The sequence below is a fragment of the Camellia sinensis genome, chromosome 13 (assembly GCF_055761805.1).
Source record: "Camellia sinensis isolate YWXY chromosome 13, ASM5576180v1, whole genome shotgun sequence".
NCBI lineage: Eukaryota > Viridiplantae > Streptophyta > Magnoliopsida > Ericales > Theaceae > Camellia > Camellia sinensis.
This window is the reverse complement of record NC_138973.1, coordinates 25,615,113-25,637,603: the sequence shown is the minus strand read 5'-3', so window position 1 is coordinate 25,637,603 and position 22,491 is coordinate 25,615,113.

Sequence of the window (22,491 nt, the reverse complement as noted above, 5' to 3'; positions counted from 1 at the left end):
GGCCTTGGGCTGCTCCTTTTTAATTCTCTTCGGCTTTGGTGGGGGCATGGTTTATGGCGGTTGAGTGTCAACATCCGTAGGAAGGTCGGCTAGGAGATCTTGGGCAATAGGCTTTGGGCGACCCATCTCAGCAGTTTTTACGAGTCTTCGCTGACGTTTTCTTTCTGGTATTGGGATTAGGTATGGACCAGAAGTTGATGGTTGGTCGGCTGGATCAGAGGTTGACCCTTGGTCAGCCCGAGATGTTGATGCTATTTGTAGAATGGTAGCAGAGGACGGAGATAGGCTCTTCTTTTTTCTTTTTGGGACGTCGGGCAGTGTAGATTTGTATGTCAGAATAAAATTCAGTAACAGGGGAGCCTTGCGCTTGTGGATTGGAAGAGCTAGGAGCTTCTTTAAATCTTTTCCTGGGAAGTAGGATTGGCGGAAGTTTTTTGGTGGCTGATGAAGATCTGCAGGACAGACAAACGGACATTAAAAACAGACAAAGTTTTGAAGATTTGGAAAAGAAACAACTAAGTATTGACGCTGGGCTCTTACCCTTGCCCTCTTTAACTGTTCGAGGAAGAGGGTAGAGATGAACATCTTCCTCTGGGCCAAATTCCCAACTTCCCGAAGCAATGACATAGTCATCCCCGGCTCCCTTGTTGGAGTTTGGGAGGTCGGCTACAATTTTAAATTCAGTAGACCTCGGCTTGAGGTAGTAGACGTAACCTCTTTCCTTCAGGTTAAAGGGGCACATGGTATAGCAGTATTGTATATCGGCAAGGGTGATCCTAACATTCTCCTGCCTAGCTAGGGCTATGATACCATTAATCACGCGATAGGAGTTGATGGTAAGTTGCATGGGGTTCAACTTGTAAAAGTGAAGAATTTGGCGAAAAAGAATGTTAAGTGGGAGCCGGAGTCCGCACTCAGTAAAAGCTACTATAGGGAAGGGCATTGAATCATCTGTGGGCACGATAGTGTCATCATCTTCAGCTAGCCTCAGATGGACATCGGCAGGAATAGAAAACTCCCGCCTAAAGTACTCAAGTCTGGTCGGGGTATCGACCCTATGTCTCCACATGCCCATAACGTCGGCCTAAAATCAGAGGGCTAGATTTCAGAAAGAAGGTGTTGTCAAGGGGTTATTGGGACCTCGGCAAAACCCTAGGTAAGGACTGATAAGGCTTGCTTTAGTTTTTTCCTAAAAATTGAAGGCTCTACAGACAAAACCCAAACCTAAATTTATGAAGGCAAAGATTGAAAGCAAGATTTAAAAGCAGAGATCTGGAATGGAAAAACATAAAACAAAAAACAAAGAACAACGTTTCAGAATCAAAGAACAGATGTACGGTTCTTAAAAAAGAAAAGAAAATACAGAAGTAAAAGGTCAAGAACAGTGGCAAGAAAAGTGTTGAAAACAGTGCAAGTGTTTAAGATATAGGTGAAATCATGAATAGACACATCCAAATAGATAGTTCAGTAAATCAAAGGTTTGAAACAGAGCAGTAATGGCAGTACGTAAACGAAAGCACATAGAAGAAATTGGGAATAAGAGGAGCGAAGGCTTACCAAAACAAAAGATGCCGGAATAAGAGTCGCTGAGGTAAGGCAGCGGTTGCAGACACGACGGAATGACGAAAGCTTCGTTGGAATGGAGGAATGAAGACGGTTGCAGAGCTTTGAGCAAGATCAATGGCGGTTTTGAGAAAGTTTAGAGAGAGAGAAAGCCAGAAAGCCGAATACAAAAGTAAAGAAGTAAAGATGAAAAGAAAAGTTTTGTAAAAAAACTCGAAACGGCGACAAAAACACGGCATTTATTGTGCCTAGAGGAATGCGTGCGTCAGACGGCATAGACGGACGAAAGACGGCTTACAGGCGCGTCGCGGACACGGGCCAATAAGGATGTAATGCATGAATAAAACGGTTGAAAAGTGATGTGTGACAGCTCATACGCATAAAGGGATTCACTTGAAGTTCTTATTCCCCGATGAAGACATGTGGGCCTAACGTGAATGATCTCGGCCAAGGAGCTCTTACGCCGAGGCAATAGAAGAAAATACAGATATAGGTTCCATCACCTCAGAATGCCGAGGTAATAGAACCTAGGGGGCAGTTGTGGGGATATATTTTCTGAGTACCAACACGTGGCATGGTGACGCCGACGTGTCAGCCGAGGTGCCACGTGTCGTGGTAGCTGTGCCGAGGTTATCTTGGCGATGCCGAGGTTGCCTCCGAAGATATCGGAATCCAAGATAAGCGGATAAGGGTTAAGAGTCTTGGAGAAAAGAGAAGACTTTACTAAGATAAGGATAAAGCTCTAAGGGAGTTTATCTTTATCTCTTAAGGAATCCAAAGTGAGTACTAAATTGGAGTCCATAGAAGTCAGACTTCTAGTGGGACTTGGATTTAGTAAACTATAGAAGAGAGGCACCCCCGTGGGTCTAAGGTACGCAGTTTTATACTCAAGCTTATGAGTTTAGCACTTGATTATCTTTGAAAGATATACTAACTTGATCGTCGGAGTGCCCCCGGGTGGAAGAGCCACCGCCGGAGCCTTTTTCTTTCTGTTACAGGTTACTAAAGCCATCTATTCTGCCGGTGCTCTCCAGCTGATTACTAGGCGGACAGTGTGGTCGGAAAATCACCCACACAATTTCTACCTAATCTATATTATATATTGAAGGAAAAAATAGTGAAACATCACTCTACTTTGTGTAGTAAGAGAGGTCCAAAATGTGTTTTTTTATTAGCTAAGGTCTCTCAATATTTTCACAGAGTAAATTCGACTCAGAAAAATTTCGTCTGACTTAGAAAAATTTCACTTTAGTCAGAGAAATTTCACCTCCGACTCAAAGAAATTTCTCTGGAATCACAGAGAAAAAATTGAAGGCTCCGTTTGGTGGAGTTTTCAAAATCTAGTTCCACACTTACTTTTGAGTGTGGTGTTTGTTTAGGGTTTTCAAATCATAATTCTACACTCATTTCTCAAAACTCAATTCAAAACATAATCATTACTTTTCAAAACTCATAACCAAACACATAATTCAAAACTTTTTTCAAAACTCCATTCAAATCAATATTTTAAAAATATTTTAATTTTGTTAAGATTTTAAATATTTTAATATTTAAATATGTTACGATTTTTTTAATTTTTTAATTTTTTTAATTTTTTTGAATATTTTTAAATATTACGATTTTAATTTTTTAAATTTTAAAATATTTTATAAAAATAAATTCAAACTCTATTTTATAAAAATATTTTTAAATATTTTAATTTTTTTGTTATGTATTTGGTTACGATTTGAGTGTAGAGTTGTGAAAGTAGTATGGAGTTTCGAGTTATGTGTTTCGTTATGAGTTTTAAAAATAATTTTTTAATTGAGTTTTGTTTTATGTGTTTGGTTACGATTTGAGTGTAGAGTTGTTTTTAAATTTAAATTTTTAAAATTTTAAATTATTTTAATTATTTAAATTTTTACGATTTAAAATTTTTGAATATTTATTTTAATTTTTTACTTATTAAAATTTTTAGATTATTTAAATTATTTAAATATTTATGATTTAAATTTTTTGAATATTTATTTTGAAAAAAAAAATTATTTCCTTTGTAGTATTTTCAATTAAAAAATTGATTAATGTTATTTTTTGTTAATAATAAATTTTTTTAATTGAATTTTAAAAAGAGTTTGGTTATGAGTGTTGATCAAAATTTTCAATAATGTGAAAATAATGTGTTTTGTTATGAGTTATAACAATTTGAATTAAGTTTTGAAAACTCTTTTCAAAACTCATAACCAAACAAATTTTCTTACTTTACATATCAAATCAAACTTTCAAAACTCAATTCTACACTCAATTCCACACTCAATTCAACACTTTATTCAAAAACCATAACCAAACAAATTTTCTACACTCAAATCATAATTCTAAAATACACAAACTCAAAATACAACTCATATTCTCAAATCATAATTACAAAACTCTACCAAACGGAGCCGAAATTTCTCTGAGTCGGGATAAAAATTTTCTTGGTTAAATTTTCTCAGTGAAAATATTGAGGAACTTTAACTATTACGAAAATATTATATATTTTTTATCTTATAAAATTTTAATATCAAAAATCTTAAAAAAAAAAAAACTCCCATGTCAAATAGACTTTATGTTCTGTGTATTTTGTGTACAAGATGTATGTTTGTCGGGGAGAGAGAACAAGAACAAACAATTGCTCAAAAATTGGCTTATTGAAGGTAACTTCAAATTGACTTGCGATATACTGTCTCTCTCTAACACGCACATGACACCAATACAATCTAAAACAGCACAAACTCAATCCAACGATTCCACGTGAGAGCATGTATGGGTTGCTTTTGTTGGACAATTCTCTCTCTCTCTCTCTCTCTCTCTCTCTCTCTCCGAGCCAAAAACAATATTTATACAGTTTATTTTATAAATCACATAGTAAAATCTATTTGTGTAAAAAATTATTTTCGTTAGATATTGATGCATTAGTGAATGAATCAAATTTTATTTTACAAAATTAGTTTAAGTTTGAACTCATAGTTTTTATTTATTTTTTGAAATAAAATATAATTTGTTCACTAAAATCAATTTATATAAACTATTTTTACTATAAAATTTACAAGATGAGCCATATCATCGTTGTGGGCTCGGAATGATACCCATAAACTAGAGTATGGTGAATTGCGAGGTTCCTCTATAGAATCCCTACAATTACAAACATTTTTTTTTTTTTAATGTTTAAGGCTAATTTACCAAATCATCCTTTAGTCAATTTTTTCAAAATTTTCTTTCGGCTAATGCCTCGTTTAGGAATATGTTATTTTAATAATTTTTTGACTTTTTAAAAAAAGATATGCAGAAAAGTAAAGAGAGTAATGTGACAATTTATAATAATTTTTTAACTAAAATACTTAATCTCCGAACGAAGCTTTAAGAGAGAGTTTGGTAACTTCATAAAAAAAAGCCAATAAGCAAAAAAAATTATTATAACTTATCACATCATATATTTTATAAAAAATAAAAAATTAAAATTAAAATCCCACTCTAAAATTATTAAGTTGCCTTTAAAGCCAAGCATACTTAGGCTTCGTTTGGAAAGACAGATCCGGGTTATTTTAGTCACGAAAAGACAAAATAAATCTTTTAATTTAATAAGACAAAATATCACACCCAATTCATAATCATTACATTCTTTCTTTCACAAAAAATCAAAAAAATCAAAAGATTTTTCCAAACGAAACTTTTTAGTCTCAAGCTAAAGTAGTCAAAAAGCCAACTTATTTTCCAAACGAACCGTTAAGTGGAAGGGGCAAAAGCAGTTACTTGTGGTTTCGGCGGTGTGTGTTGATTTTCCGAAAAGAAAATAAAAAAAACAAATTGTTGTTGTAGTGGAAAGACAAAAAATATTTGCAAAAAGTAATAAACATTATAAATATGAGAAAATTATTTTTAAAAAAAATTGTAAAATTTAATCCTTATAACAAAATAAATATTGAGATCTTAATTTTATCACCTTAAATCCTGAAGTTTTTATTTGTTTTCAATATAAACTATTTATCTATTTTTGTGAAGTAAAATCAATAAAAAAATTAGATATTTTAGTCATTAAATTTAATAAAAATGGGTATTTTGTTAAAATATTATTTTTTAATCATTTTTATTTAACAAAAATAGACAAATAGTTTATATTGAAAACAAAGTAAAAGATTAGAGTTTAAATTGATAAAATTAAAAACTTAAGGTTTATATTATTGCAAAGGTCAAACATTGGAAATTTTTTATTTTATTTTATAATTATCCCTATATATATTAATAATTATAATTATAATTTTTTTTATAAATATTTTTGTCTTTCCACTTATGTCTAATTCTCTCATTTATTATAGATAATGTATAATATAATAATGGCCGATAAATATTTGCAGAATACTAGATTAAATTTTTTTTTCCATTCCTTTTAGGGGAAATTATCAAAAAGTCCTATTTACCAATCTATTACTCCATCTGGTCCCACATTCATTCTTTTGGATTGGCAAGTCCTGTTTGGCATGTTTTGTGGACAACCAGGTTCCATTTTTAATTTATGTGATGTGTGTGGACGGGTTTGCCCTTTTTTTGTTTTTTCTTTAGAGGTGTATATTGGGATTGAATGCAGATTTTGTGGGATATGTTTGCTGATCCACGTTTGGTAATTCGGATCCCATGTTTTGGGGTGTGATAACGTGGATTATGGAATCACACCAACACTGCGTGAACCAACAAATGTGAACCCAACAAATCAAATACTTCTGTGAACCCAACAATGGATACAACGGCCACACACTGACAAGAATACTCCTCCTGAGCTTCAAATGGTGCCTCCTCAGCATTCTCAGTTCCATACATCTTCATCGCTATCCATGGCCAAGCATGGAGCTCAGACCAAAGCAGTGGAGTTTTGGTGGCTTTTCTAATGGTTTGGGCTCTTTTGTCCTTCATAAACCCTAACCCTAGTTCTGGTTTCTCAGAGAACGAAACGAAGGCATCGATTTTTTCAAAGAAGCGAGATTGCACTGGGGGTGTGCACGGGGTTAACCTGCACAACGACCCAGATGACCCGATATTCTACGACGACCCAGAACTCAGTTACTCCATAAGAGGGCAGGAGATTGAGAGCTGGGACGAGAAACGGTGGGATTGGCTGAAGCATCACTCGTTGTACGTCGCCGGAGCAGGCGATCAGATTCTGCGTGAACCCAACAAATGGTAAGGTTCACGTCGAAAGTGATGCTTTAACGTGACTGAGAAGGTAAAAGATGTGAGAGAGAGAGAGAGTGATGCTTTATTTTTTTGTATTGTTCAGTCACACTGCTAGGAAAGCCGAAACGTCACAAATGGCAATCGGAAAAAAAGGGGTCAAATTGTGGGAAAGCCGAAACGTGACACACTTGCTCCTGTCAAATTGCTTGTGTTCACGTCACGCACGGAATAACACTTACAACGTAACCCACGTCCCACTTTGCAAGTGTTACACATTTACTAAATTAAAAAAAGTATTAGTGCGCTTTTTCGATCAATGTGACACACAAACACCCATTCACCTTCTCCCATACAAACCCACACCAAATGTCAATCAATAATACTAACAGTGGCAAAACTATCAACAAACAAATTAAGGGATCACTCAGTCACCAAGAAAACATTCAGGACCTTATGGATTACAAGTCCACAAAATGAGATTTACTGGTCAATTCCCCTTGATTTTATTCAATAAAAATATTAATAATTCTAATTGAGAATAAATTAAAAATTAAAAATTTATTTTATTATAAACCCTATAATAATAATAAAAAACAAGAATTTTGTTTTGTTTGAATTTTCAAAAATTATTTTTAGATGAATTTTTATTTTTTTTATTGAATTTTATTTCATATTTTAGTTTTTTTTTTAAATTTAGATTAAATGTATCTAAAAGGTAAAAAAATTTAACTAAAATAATTTTAAAAAATCATTAAAAACAAATAAAAACCCAAACAAAAATGCACATAGATTTTTGTTTCAATTTTCATTTATTTTTAGCGATTTCTTTTTAAAATATTTTAATTTATTTATTTTACTTTCTAACTATATCTTAATTAAAAACATTTAAAAGTACAAAAACAATTAATTTAAATATAAAAGCTCACTAATAATAAATGAGAACTCATCCACAAATAGGTTTTTAAAAATTAAACCACATACACACGAGTTTTTGGGTCTACCTCAAACTCTACAGTTTGTGTGTGTGTTTATGTATGTGTGTTTATTTTCTCCTCATATAATATAATTCAAGTAACTCAAATTGTGATGGCATATCTTATGTTATAGTGGCGTATCTAAGATGATGATATTGTTCTCACTGGCAGCAGTAGCTATAGATGCCCACAGTTTTATGTTTCTGTTCTGTGCTGTGAGGCGGTTGAAAGCGGATCCTTTGGGTTGCAGCTTAATTAAGGTTTTTATAAGTATTTGGTAATTGAAATTATGATATAAAACAAATAGCAAATAGCATGCATTTTTAAGTGTATACTTGTAGATCATGGCTTGTTGAAATTTTTTTACTTTTGTTGATTTTAGCTATAACTAACATGACGTTTGTTCACCCAAAAACACATATGTTCTTTGCTAGAGCGAGATCAATTGTCCGTTGTCTGAACGACGATGGTGTTTTTCATCAATGTAATCAATTGGGGATTTGTCAAGTAGTTGCGAAACTTTCCCCTCATCTCCAGCATATAGAGTTCGATGGAGCTGGACCTCCTATATGGTCCTACAATTTTCATGCCCCTTTCACATATGATGGTCTTGGCGGTAAACGCATTTTCTTTTTTTGATTTTATTTAAATTTACGTTTTACTTTTTAGATTATTTTTTTTTTTTGGTTGTAAATACGGTGATTAAGTACAATGATGTCATTCATATTGAAGCATGTCTGTATGGATGTACCACTTAACATGAGAACTCTTCTTAAGTTGCCATTTTATCGATCAATTTCTCAAAATATTACCAATTTCTATTCTAGGGCTTTTGTTTTTTTATTTTTTACTTATAAACACTAGTCATATATATTTAAAAGGATGTTTTTACATCTATCAAAATTGGCCGCCAACATAGTATGGGTGGATGGTATTGATTGATGTCCGGGTGCAAAGTGTTGCTGTGATCAAAGGGATTATTGTAGCTCAAAAGAAAGTAACTTTAACTAGCTTGATTCTAATCCATTTTTTGATACGTTGTTTTTAAATGTTGAGTTAATTTCAAAATAAAATTTTGAATCCCTGTATAAGAGGGTGCATAGCAAGAGTTTTGTGCTAGTCATATATATTGAGAAAATTTCAACATGTTTAAAACACTTTACACATATTAAAATTAGGATAAATTACACTGACACCCCCTGAGGTTTATATTTATTACAGTTCTTTCTCTCACCTTTTGGAAATTACATCTTTTCCTTGAGATTTAAAGTTTTATTACAGATTCCCCCCTCAGCAATTTAATTTTTTTAAATACCAATTTTGCCCTCATTGCGTAAATTACATTGCCACCCCTCACATTTTAGAAATTACAATCCCCTTCTTAAGGTTTAAAGTAGCATTACCAATTGTCCACTCGGTTATTATTAGTTGGAAAAAAAAAATTCATTGATTAGAAAAAAAATTAATTGAAAAAAATTAACCAGATTAATTTTTGATAAGTCATAATTTTTTCATAATTAATTTGGTCAAAAAATTTATTTGATAATTATTTTTTATTTCTTAACCAAATTAATTTTTAATTTTTTTAAAAAAAAATTTAAATCAAACCATACATAGCCTAAGAATCTTTTGATAAGTCATTTCTTATGTTGGTAACTTATTTAATTATTTGTTAATTTTACGACATTTTTACCATGTGAAACCTATTTGGTAATCATTTCGTTTTCAGTTTTCAATTTATATTTACAAAAATTTTAAAAATTGTCATAAAAACTTATTTGATAATTTTTTTAGTTTATAAATGATTGTCTCAGTTTGTAAATTTGAGAAAAAAATATAAATTCAAAAAATGAATTTGCGTTAGTTTTTAAACAAAAATTTAAAAATTTTACTAACAAAAAAATTTTTCAATTAATTTTTTTTTCAATGAATTTTTTTTTCAACTAATACTAACCGAGGAGGCAATTGGTAATGCTATATTAAATCTTAGAGAGGGGATTGTAATTTTTAAAATGTGAGGGGTGTCAATGTAATTTACCTAATGAGGGAAAAATTGGTGTTTAAAAAAATTAAATTGCTGCGGGAGAAAATTTGTAATGAAACTTTAAACCTCAGGAGGAAAAATATAATTTTCAAGAGGTAAGAGAGAAAACTGTAATAAACATAAACCTTAGGGGTGCCAGCATAATTTACCCTTAAAATTAAAAGGAAAATGATTCAATTTGGTCTTTATGAGCTTTAATTAATGACTCAAACAGTTTTTAATATTTTGGAATTGGAACGTAATCATTTCATGAAAAAGTTGGATAAATTATAAATATACCTTTTAAGATTTATTTAAAAATTAATTTGACAAAAGTAACAGATAAGGTAAAAATCCTAACTAATATTGTATACAATAATATATTAATTAAATTATTAATTGAAATATATTTGTAACGTTGTTAAAAATTATTAATCTATTTGATAATTTATTTTTTAATAAAAGAGAAAATTTGTTATGAAATTAGAATATTTGTAATTAATGTAAAAGGTATGAAGATATAAAGATAAATAACATAATATATATTTTTTAATTTTAAAAAGATGTTAATATTATTTTTTAATCTATAAAACTAATGACTATTGATAAAAATAAAAATAAATATTATGCAAATTAAAATTTTAAAAGAGTAATATAATTATATTAAAATCAAACGAAACATTTAAGTCAGTTTTGATTTCCTCAATTCATAAATCCCATTGAACCAAACCGAAACAACTACTCGAACACCCACCCTGTATCCCTTCAGAAGAACCCAACCATTGCCTCAGAAGGTAACTTCAAACTCAGATACGATGATAAGAATTACAAGCTGAAAAGGACGTGTGGGGATATATTTTTTGAGTATCCACACGTGACAAGGTGACGCCGACGTGTCAGCCGAAGTGCCACGTGTCATGGTCGTGACGCCGAGGTTATCTTGGCAAGGCCGAGGTTATCTCCAAAGATATCGGAATCCGAGATAAGAGGATAAAAGATAAGGGACAAGAGTCCTAGAACAAAGAGGAGATTTAGCCAAGATGAGGATAAAGCTCTTAGGGAGTTTATCTTTATCTCTTGAGGAGTCCAAAGTAAGTACTGAATTGGAGTCCATAGAAGTGAGGCTTCTAGTGGGACTAGGATTAAGTAAACTATAAAGAGAGGCACCCCCGTGAGTCTAAGGTACGCATTTTGTGCTTTGAGTAGTGAGTTTAGCACTTGATTATCTTTGAGAGATATACTGACTTGATCGTCGGAGTGCCTCCGGGTGGAAGAGCCACCGCTGGAGCCTTTTCTTTCTGTTACAGGTTAACTGAAGTCATCTATTCTGCCAGTGCTCTCTAGCTGATTACTAAACGGGCAGTGTGGTCAGAAAATTACTCAAACAATTTGGCGTCGTCTGTGGGAAATTAGAAGAATAGATGGCCAGTAACGGACAGAGGGAAAAGATTGGGGACGGCACTCCTGCTAGGAGTGGCAGACCTATCGACCTTGATATTGAAGGAGACAACAACAATGCAGAAACTCGTGACCAGGGCCACGAAGAGAAAGGCGTTGGCCAGGAGACCGACACTTCGAAGAAGACAGACCAAAACAAGTACTACAACGAAGATAACCTCCAGGTATGGAGGGATAGGTGCCTGCGGAGGGATGAAGAAATAAAAGAATTGGCAAACAAGTTGGCAGACCTACAGTCGGTCGTCAACTTCATGATGCAAAACAATGTCATGCAGCCACCATACCCGCTGCACGACACGCCAATTCCAGCAATTAATACCCAGACGGGAGGAAGGAAAACAATCCCCGAAGCCCCTCAGCACACCAGAAGTGGAAGGCACTCTCACCGACCTTCCAGGGAAGTCGGACGAGAGGAGCCGAGACGAGAGGAGTCCCGAAGGACGTATCACACAAAGGACCCAGAGCCTAAAGAACATCGGCATGTTCAAGGGCAGGCGCTCTGCTTTGACACAACCCATGGAGAGAGATCAAAACGGGCCCACCACAAGGCCGAAAGTAGTGTGCCGAAAATATTGAAGTCCAAAGATAGCCGAGCTCCAAGAAGGAGTAAAGAAGACTTGAGAGATTACCTCAAGAGGAAGTAACAGAATGCTGAAGCCGAAGTAACTTCCCCGGTTAAGCCGAGGACACCATTCTCGGTGGAACTAGACAAATTTGAAGCACCAAAAAGATTCAGTATGCCGAGATTCCAAATATATGATGGTAAGTCAGATCCCAACTTTCACGTTGGACTATACCTAAATTCAATGGCGTTATATAGTGGGAACGAGCCGTTGCTCTGCAAAGTATTTCCCTCATCTTTCGGGGAGATTGCATCAAATTAGTTCCATAAACTACCGAAGGGAAGCGTAAAGACTTGGGAAGGCCTGGCCGAGATGTTTGTGACCAGGTTTGTGACGAACAAACTACAGCCCTTGAGGGTCGACGCACTGATGGCTTTAAAAATCACCAAGGATGAAGGCCTTAGGGCCTACGCAAAAAGGTACTACGAGGTGTTCAATCGAATACCCGAATGCAACCAAGAGGTGGCGGTCGTGTCTTTCAAGAACGGCCTGAAAGATGACTGTCCACTACGAAAGTCTTTGGCAAAGACATTGCCAAAAAGCATGGAAGAACTCATGGCGAGAATCGAGAAGTACGCTAGAGCCGAGGAGGATGCGTCGGGAAACAAAGAGACAAAGCAGGAGAAAGGAAACGGCTCGCCGAAGCGAAGCCGAAGTAACAATGGATCGATCAAACAAGAAACGGAATTGAGGGCTAAACAGGCAGTGACGACTGTGTTCCGAATCCCAGTCCACAAAGTCCTGGATCAAATACGAAACTAACCCTATTTCAGAGCATCGACAAGAACACCAGGGGAATTTATGGGAAGAAACGTCGGTAGGTGTTGTGCTTACTACAATGAAGAAGGGCACCCAACTCAGGGTTGCAGAGCCCTAAAAGCACACTTAGAAGACTTGGTGAGGCAAGGCCATTCGAGGGCCTTGTCGATGAAGCTAGGACAAGGGAAGAACAGGCAAGATTGCCTCAAGCACCAGCAGCTCCGCCTCCCCCAGCACAGCAACCACAGGCTGGAGGACCACGGGTGGTTAATATAATTCACTCAAAAGTGAACGAAAACGACATACGAGGGGAGACCCAGAAGGTAAAACACCTACAGCACGTAAACCAGGTCAGACATAAAAGACCTCAGCCTGAAGAATGCCAGGGACCGATAATAGCCTTTACAGACGCCGACCTAGAGATGGTCCAGCATCCACATAATGATGCCTTGGTAGTATCCCTCCAGGTTGGGGAGTGCCAAGTGAAACGCATCCTGATTGATCAAGGCAGCTCTTGCGACATCATGTATGTTAGATGTTACAAGGAGCTGGGCCTTCATCCTGATGACTTGGAAGAATCCAATGGCCCGATGGTCGGCTTCAATGGAACGCCGACGTGGCCACTGGACGTAACAAGCTTGGAAGTACAAGCCGGCACTAAGAAGATCAAGACAGAATTCATGGTGATTGACACGCCCTCGCCATACAACATCATCTTGGGAAGGCCATGGTTGCATGCAATGGGAGCAGTTCCCTCAACGTTGCATCAACTACTACGGTTCCCAACAGAGCATGGGATTGAAGAAGTCAAAGGAGATCAACTGCAGGCAAAGAATTGCTCCATGACAGCAATGAAATCTACCTACAGCGTGCGAGAGCCAAAGAAGGCAAAAATTGAAGATGAGGGCGTGGAGGTCCTAGAAGACGTCGGCAAAGAACCAGCCGAAAAGAGCAAAGAGGCGCTAAAGAAGATCCTCGTCCAGGATGGAGATGAAGAACGCTTCTTTCTTCTCGGCTCGGGCTTAGCCAAAGAAGAGGAAAAAGAGTTGGAAACATTTTTTAGAGCAAATATGGAGGTGTTCGCTTGGACACCTTACGAAATGCCTGGCATTGACCCCGAGGTCACTTGCCACAAACTAAATGTTGACAGGTCGGCCAAACCTGTAATTCAGCGAGCCAAAAGACCGACGTTGATACACGTCGAAGCAGTAGAAGAAGAAGTAGACAGACTTCTGGAGGCTAGGGCCATTAGAGAAGTACACTACCCAACATGGCTATCCAATACAGTGGTGGTATAGCGATCCCGGTTCTTTCTCCTTTGGTTGTAGTATCCGGACTTAGTTCCGTGGATTCCGGTTGTTGTTTTGAACTTGTTTCTGTCCTTCAATTCTTTAAATTTGAGTTATAGAATGTTTTGGACTTGTTCGTTCCAGGTTGGGTGTGATTGGGAGCAGGTGGTTGCTGCCCAGGTTTTTAGTCCTTCGCTCGAGCGAGATGTTTGTCGCTCGAGCGAGCGTTGAGTTTTGTGTCTGGTGGGTCAAGCCAGGGTGGCTTCGCTCGAGCGAGCGTTGCGTCTGGTACTAGGACCTGAAAACTGGAATTCTTGGCTCGAGCGAGCTTGTCTTCGCTCGAGCGAGTCTATCGTATTTCAGTAGGCAGCAGCGGGGAAAAAGATCATTTTTCTCCCTCTTTCATTCTTGAAACCCTAGCAACCGAGAGTCTCTCTCTCTAAACTTATTATCTCTCTAAATTTCATCTCCTTCTAGTATGAATCCATCCTAGGTCCTTTGTTAAAAAGGTAGAGGGTGTCGAGGGCTTCGTCTTAATCGGAAAAATTGTGGATTTGGAGCACTTTGATTTCGGGTCATCATCTCCCTTTGAGTTCTCCTTTGAGGTAGGGATTCTCCTTGTTCTTTTTCAATACTACGTCTATAGATAGACATGTGGTAATTTTTGTATTGCATGAAAACCATTTTATGTTGGATTTTTGTATAAATTCATGAGGTTGAACTTTAGGTTAGTTGTTGGATTTAGATCTATTATCATTAGATGTGTTTTGGGGCTAATTGGGTGTTAATTAGCATGTTGTTGTTGTAAGGAGAGGAAACCCTAATATTTATTTGGTTTAATAACTCAATAGAGGGGTTTTGATCATTGGGTAAATATTTGGGTATTTTGGGTTTTGAATGAAGCCATTGTTGTTTATTGTAGATGATTAAACCTTTTTATCCATATTGGGAGAAGGGGAGGGAAATCCTATTTTAGTGATTATGATTTAACTTGTATAATTAAATTGGAATGGCTTGGAGATGAATGTAGTAGATTAAAATGAGCTTTGGCTTTATTGTCCTTGGATTTGATTTTGTGAAAAACAAAAGGAATAAAACCGGTTTTGAAAAATAAAGAGAGTTGGTTTTGTGAAATGGGAAAGGTACTTTGAAATGAGTATGAATGTTGGATTGTTGTATCTTATACTACTATGTTAGTATTAGTGATAAGTTGATGATCTCATGATATTTGAGTCTGTTAATAGATGTACAATATACATGCATCTAGAGGTTTTGTCCTTGGTCATCGGTGGAGGATGACATGGTTGTGTTGAATTGTTGTGGATACATTACACCTATGTGTTTATCTACTTTAACTCGTTGTTAGATTTTTGTTGGTTATGTATATGCATTATACATGTTGGATATGCCTTGTTGCATGGTTGTTGTTGGCGTTATATGCCGCGCTTATAATCAAAGGTACCGTTACTTTCCAGCTAGCGCCTGGAGAACTGTATGCGCTAATAATAGAAGGCACCATACCCTTCCAGCTAGCGCCTGGTAAACTGGTATTTTGGCTTACTACGCACATAGCTAGTAGAGCGAAGTTGGTTGTAGTTATTTTAGTATATCTTTGGCTTACTAAGCGCATAGCTAGTTGAGCAGGGTGGAATTGTTGTTGTTTAGTTGTAACTGAAAATATCATAGATTTGATTGGTTCCATTTCGGAGAACCGAGTTACACCATTGATTGATTGTATACATGTGGGTGGGTTGTACATTTATATTTTTACAAGGTTATGCATGTATAGGTATGATAGTAGTGGAAATGAACCAAAATGTCTTTTTTTGTCTTTTGGGAAGTGTGAAGGAGAATGAATGTTTAACGATAAACATGATTTGAAAAGGTACATCTGTGTATGTATAGGAAGTGGAAGAGAGTATCGGGCTTAGTGAGATTATTTTCCTAAGTAATTGTTAATGTTATGAAAGAATGGGAATGGGGATTAATGAAAGGAATAAGGAAAGATGAATCGCTTATAGCGTTGAATGAAACGGTTGTTTTCAAGAAAAGTTTATATATATATATATATATATTTTGTATAAACTGTCATATTACTATTCTAGTACGAGAATGAGTGTGCATGATCATAGCTATCTGTAAGTTGTTATTGTTGAGGATCATGTTGAGATCCCTACTAGACTTTATGTTCATCCCACGTTGTTGAATCTTTTTCAGGTATTTAGCAGGTTGTGCTACAGGATTTGGATCTTCTTATTTGTTGGCCACAGGGCCTCTTTGTTGTTGGCGGAACACCATAAGTGTAAAAGGGTTACACCCCTTCATTTGTTTATTTAAAGGTTGTAAGCCCAAGGGCAATTTATAGAGTATGTTCATGTAACATTTACTTTGCATACGAATGAGAGTATTTATATTCATTTCTATGGATTGAATGTATGAGTTTATTTCCGCATGTTATCTCTGAAATTGAATTAAGTTAATAAATTTGGTAATGGCTTCGAGTAATAAAAGTGGGGCGTGACAGGTGGTAAAGAAGAAGAACGGTAAATGGAGGGTCTGCGCAGATTTTACAAGTCTGAACAAAGCTTGTCCCAAAGACAGCTTTCCTCTACCCAAGATTGACTAGTTGGTAGACGCCACATCTGGATATAGAAGGATGAGCTTCCTGGATGCTTACAGGGGATACCACCAGATAGCCATGTACCCCTCAAATGAGGAGAAGACAGCGTTTATCACCCCGAAATGGCTGTATTGTTACAAGATAATGCCTTTTGGGTTGAAAAACGCAGAAGCAACTTACCAAAGGCTGATAACCAAGATGTTCAAACACTTGATTGGCCGAACAGTAGAAATCTACATCGATGACATGGTCGTGAAGACCAAGGAACCTCAAGGTCATCTTGCCGACCTAAAAGAGGTCTTTGATATACTCAAAACATACAGGCTCCGACTCAACGCATCGAAGTGCGCGTTTGGAGTTAGATCAAGTAAGTTTTTGGGGTACCTGGTAACAAGAAAGGGCATCGAGGCCAGCCCAGATTAGATCAAGGCCATCTTAGAGTTAAAGAGCCCAACGTCGGCAAAACAGGTGCAGATGCTAACTAGAAGGGCCGCAGCCCTAAACAGATTCATCAGCAGAAGCTCAGACAAATGTAAACCTTTCTTCAACCTGGTGAAAAAGGCTACTGACTTCCTATGGACTGAAGAATGTGAGGTTGCTTTGGCCGACCTAAAAAATTATCTGATCACGGCTCCAGTCCTCTCAACACCTGAACCTGGAGAAGAACTGTTTTTGTATTTGGCAGTTTCAGAACACGCAGTAAGTGCAGTGCTAATCCGAGAGGAAAAGGGGGAGCAAAAGACTGTTTATTATGTAAGCAAAACCTTGGCCGATGCAGAAACAAGGTACCTACCACTAGAGAAATTAATGCTGGCCTTAGTAATGGCTTCAAAGAAGTTGAATCATTACTTTCAAGCGCACAAGATTATAGTGCTAACAGAGCACCCACTGAAGTCCTTGTTGCAACAAGGAGACTTAACTGGAAGAATAGCAAGATGGGCAGTGGCCTTGGGCCAGTACGACCTGGAGTTCAGGCCGAGAACAGCAATTGAAGGCCAAGTTTTGGCCGACTTCGTGGCCGAATTCACGCCGAAATCCATTGAACATCGGGCTCTGTTGAGCCAAGATGAACAATGTCTAAGCAAACAAGGAGAAGCCCAGCCAAAGGCAAAAGAACAAGGAAAGGAAAAACTCAGACCCTGTAGCATTTACATCGGCGACTCCTTTCGCCTGTTTGTCGATGGGAGCTCAAACCAGCAAGGAGCGGGGGCAGGAGTAGTGTTAATATCTCCTGAGGAGATATTGGAATAGTCTATTCGATTAGGGTTTAAGGCCTCAAACAATGAGGCAGAATACGAAGCATTGATTGCAAGACTAAAGCTGGCGGTGGCAGCAGAGGCAGATGAGGTAATAATTTTTTGTGATTCACAACTTATAGTAAATCAAACAACAGGAGAGTTTGCAACCTGAGACGAGAAGATGTCGGCATACGCAAAGGAAGTCATCAGGCTGGCAGCCTTGTTTCGCAACTGCCGACTTCTGCAAGTTAGCCGAGATGATAGCAGCCACACCGACGCATTGGCCAACTTGGCAAGTTCAATACAAACTGAAAAAACAAGGACAATAATAGTTGACTATTTGTCAAACCCGAGCATAGAACCACCGCTCACAGAACAAGAAGCAATGTGTGTAGACTTGGGACCAAGCTGGATGGATGCGATTGTTGCATTCCTAAAAAAAGGAAAGCTACCAGAAGACCATAAGGAAGCACAAAAGGTCAGATTGAAGTCGGCAAGATTCAATCTGACAGCGGATGGACATCTCTACAAAAGGTCTTTCACTAGACCCCTTTTAAGGTGCGTACACCCTTTGCAGGTTGAAGATTTTCTATATGAAATTCATGAAGGGGTTTATGGAAGCCACGCTGGGGGCAAATCACTAGCTCATAGGGCCATTACCCAGGGGTATTGGTGGCCCTACATGCAAAAAGATGCAGAAGCCTACGTGAAGAAGTGTGAACAATGCCAAAGGTTTGCACCTTTGATACACCAGCTAGCTACTGACCTGAACCCTATATCCAGTCCATGGCCATTTGCCCAATGGGGCATAGATCTCATTGGGCAGTTGCCCCAAGCAACTGGGCAAATGAAGTACTTGCTGGTAGCAACAGATTACTTCACAAAGTGGATAGAAGTAGAACCTCTTGCCAAAATCCGAGATGTGGACGTCAAAAACTTTATATGGAGAAACATCATCACCGGATTTGGCATTCCAAGGGCAATAGTTGCCGACAACGGAACACAGTTTGACAGCAAACTTATCAAGAACTTCTGTGCAAAATTCAAGATAAAGAATTACTTTTCAACACCAAGCTTTACCCAAAGCAATGGCCAAACAGAAGCATCCAACAAAGTAATTTTGGATGAGATAAAGAAGAGGCTGCAGGCAGCAAAAAGAAAGTGGGTAGACGAGTTGCCCAATGTACTCTGGGCATATCGGACTACGCCGAGAAGATCAATATTCCCTTTTCCATGGCTTACGGCACAGAAGCAGTCATCCCACTAGAGATCGGCATCCCAGGGATCAGAACCCAGGGAGTAGAGAATGGGACTAATGACATACTTCTAGCCCGAGATCTAAATCTCTTAGAAGAACGAAGAGAGAAAGCTGCAATTCAGCTCCCAGCATACTAACAGCAGCTTGCTAGAGCTTACAATAAGATGGTCAATCCAAGGGATTTTCAGGTCGGCGACCTAGTCCTAAGAAAAGTTGTTGGCAACAAGAAGGATCCCAGAGAGGGCAAGCTTGGCCCAAACTGGGAAGGACCCTACAGAATTACTTCGGTATTAGGCAATGGAGCATACCGGCTTGAAGATAATGAAGGCAAAACATTGCCAAGACCCTGAAACACTTGTAATTTGAAATTTTTCTATCATTAGCTGTTCCTTGTTATTTTCTTTTTCTTTTTGCCGACGTCATCAATAAAATCTTAGTAGAATTTTTCAAGACTTGTGAATTGATAAAAGATACATAATGTTGTTTCTGAATAATGAGAACCCAAGTGGAACTCAGGTTCACATTGGGGGCAGAGAGAAGATACAAATGCTTAACGCTTGTTGAAATTTGTAGCAATTTACAAGTTGAAATTAAGCCTAGATTATTGTTTATCTTCACTTATTAAAATTTGTAACAATTTACAAGTTGAAGTTAAACCGAAGTAATACTTAACGCTTGTTGAAATTTGTAGCAATTTACAAGTTGAAGTTAAACCGAGATTATTGTTTATCTTCACTTGTTGAAATTTGTAGCAATTTACAAGTTGAAGTTAAGCCGAGATTATTGTTTATCTTCACTTGTTGAAATTTATAGCAATTTACAAGTTGAAGTTAAACCGAAGTAATGCTTAACGCTTGTTGAAATTTGTAGCAATTTACAAGTTGAAGTTAAGTCGAGATTATTGTTTATCTTCACTTGTTGAAATTTGTACCAATTTACAAGTTGAAGTTAAGCCAAGATTATTGTTTATCTTCACTTGTTGAAATTTGTGGACAATTTACATGTTAAGTTAAACTAGTATGATGTTCAACATCTACTAAAAGTTTACAAGAAATTTGTCTATCCAAGGTATGTCACCCCGAGAAGATTGCACAAAGAAGGAAGAGTACATAAGACATACGAAATATTCTAAGTATATAATCATGCAAGAACAGTTAAAAGAAGACAAAGATACAAGCATTCACTGAATAAAAATTGTGTTAAGCATTCAGTTGAAACAGGAAAACATCGGCCATATGAAAAAGCATACATTGTCTAAGGAAACAAAACAGTATAAAAGACAAAACAGGAAAAACATGAAAATTAAGCTTCATCGGCATCAACAGCAACTTGGGTTTAGACCTCGGAAGGTTCTGAAAGAGCTACCTCGGCCGCCTTTTCCTCCGCGATCTCAGCATCAATCTGGGCAAGGGTATCATCAATGCTTTTTTCGGCTACAGGAACATCGGAGGATGCCTGCTCTGGGGTAGTTTCCTTGACAACTCCATCGCCCTCTTCATCTTGAATCAAGTCTGGGACTTGCTCAGTTGAAGGAAGGGATTTGGACGCAGTAGCCTCTTTCTTCCCTTTTCTCACCAAGGCATCGTCCTCTTCCTCATCACCATCTTCAGACTTAGATTCGCCGATATCTTGACATGAAGATTGAGCTGGAGGGAATGGAAGAGGGATAGCATCGGCTTTCCTCAATGGTGAGTCCTCAGGAACATTGAGTTTTTTCAAAAGAGACATCCAACTAAGAGTGAAACTCTTGTTGCATGCCTGCTTCACTTGAAGTTCATAGGCCTCAGTAACGGCGGCCATGCCTTGAGTATACGCCTTTTCATCAGCTTCTTTTATTTCGACGTCCTTGGTGGCCAGGGCTTCCTGAAGCTCCTTTTCGGCCTGGGCCATTTTTTCCTCAGCTTCTCTCTTTTGAGACTCAGCCACTTTTCTGATGGCCTCAGCAGCCTCAGCCTTTTCTTCGGCATTGTTCTGAGCTTTGATCGCAGCCTCGGCTTGGTCCTCTAATTTTTTCATCTTTGCTTGTAAAACTTTGTTAGTCTTTTGGAGGGAAGAGAACTCCCTCTTCATCTCGACAAGCCTCTCCCGATTCTCAAAAGACTGCATTGAGAAAGAGTGGGCATGCTGGATGGCCTGAAAAAAAAACAGAGGTATTAGAGAATATTCAAAGTATGAAATAAAGGGAAGGAAAGAAGAACGTTACCACATAGAAGACATTTACCTGAACGGAGTGCTGAAGCATTAAAGCGTAGTTCTCATACTCACTATATTGGGCGTTTCACTCCAGATCGCTTAGAAGAAGCAGAGCGGTACTGAGTGCGATGCCGACGTTTATATCATCGGCGCTATCACTTGCCATGACAGGCTTGTCTTCTAGAGTAATTGTGGGGGCCCATGGGGCATCAGGCTTTTTTGATCCCGAAGTTGTTGCAAAAGAAGACCTCGGCTTTTTTGGTTATTGTGATTCTAGTGGTTAAGATTCAAAGCACCTCTTCCCAGCGGAAGGCTGAGATTTATCACTCTCAGCCAACTTTGAAATAGGCAGAGTGTCTTCAGACTCAACCTGAGCTACCTTGGCCTTTAGTTGAGCCTTTTTTATTCTTTTTGGCTTCGGTGGAGGAAGGGTTTGTGTTGGCTGCTCATCAACAGATGATGGAATACTGGCCAAAAGATCTTTTACAACAGGCTTAGGGCGACCCATCTCGACAGTAAGGACAAGTCGTCGCCGACGTTTTCGTTCTGATATTAGGACCAGGTATGGAGCTGAAGTTGATGGTTGGTCAGCTGGATTAGATGTTGATCCTTAATCTGTTCGTGATGTGGATGCAGTCAATGAAGTTGTAGCAGAGGGTGGAGAAAGGCTTTTCTTCTTCCTTTTGGGAACATCGGGCAAAGTTGACTTGTATGATGGAATGAAATTAAGAAGCACAGGCGCTTTCCTTTTATGGACTGGCAAGTCCAAAAGTTTCTTCAAGTCTTTGCTAAAGATAAAGGATTGTCGAAAATTTTTCGGTGACTAACGAACAGCTGCAAGAAGAACAGATGTCAGAAATAGACAAAGTATTTAAGACTTCGAAAGAAAACAGGCAAAGATGAATATTGGGCTCTTACCCTTGCCCTCTAAAACTGATCGGAGAAGAGGGTAGAGATGGATGTCCTCGTCTGGAGCAAACTCCCAATTTCTCGAGGTAATAAGATAGTCATCTCCAGCCCCCTTGTTGGAGTTTGGGAGGTCAGCTACGATTTTGAATTCTGTAGACCTCGACTTAAGGTAATAAATGTAGTCTTTTTCTTAAGGGCACACATGGTATAGCAATACTGGATATCGGCTAGGGCGATCCTAGCGTTTTCCTGTTTAGCTAAGGCTATGGCATCAAAGATCACTCGATAGGAGTTGATTGCCAGTTGCATGGGGTTCAACTTATAATAGTGAAGAATCTCGCGAAAGAGGATATTAAGTGGGAGCCGGAGTCCGCACTCAGTAAAAGCTACAATGGGAAAG